The sequence below is a fragment of the Penaeus monodon genome, chromosome 21 (assembly GCF_015228065.2).
Source record: "Penaeus monodon isolate SGIC_2016 chromosome 21, NSTDA_Pmon_1, whole genome shotgun sequence".
NCBI classification, from domain to species: Eukaryota; Metazoa; Arthropoda; class Malacostraca; order Decapoda; family Penaeidae; genus Penaeus; species Penaeus monodon.
In genome coordinates, this window is record NC_051406.1 from 1,479,489 (window position 1) to 1,480,073 (window position 585).

Consider the following 585-nt stretch of genomic DNA (forward strand, 5'->3'; position numbering starts at 1 on the left):
GTAGAACTCAGTGTAAGAAAGAAAGAATGAGGAAGAAGAATGATCCCACATAATCCCATTGTAAACTCCTTGTATAACCTCTGCTTATATTGTTAAAAAAAAAAAGTGAGTGTAACTGAGTGTATTTGTTGAACATGTGTCAGACAGGCAGGTGTGTTGATGACTTGTTTTGTAGAAAGAATAAGCAAGTCTTTTCTTCTCTCTTTTTTTTCTCCTCTTCCTCTGATTTGATGGCAGGGCAAAAAAGAAAGAAAGAAAAAGATTATAAACTTTTTTTTTTTCTTTAGCGTAGGAGTTGATTAGCCTTCTATTCTTTCTTCGTCCAGTTTATTATTTTATACACTCCCTCCCCTCCCTCTCCTTCTGTCCATGTGATATATATATATATGACTTTCTCTCTTTTTTTTTTTTTTTAATGATATTTTTGTGTGTTTGTACTGTGCTAGACTTCTGTTGGTTGGGACAGCGTACATTTAGCCATTTCTTACTCCAAGATGTGCTTTTTCCAAGTGGTTTGACTGGTGTTTAACCCATGACATATTTCTTTTATTATCTTGCATCTGTGAATGTATAGTTTGCCTGTCA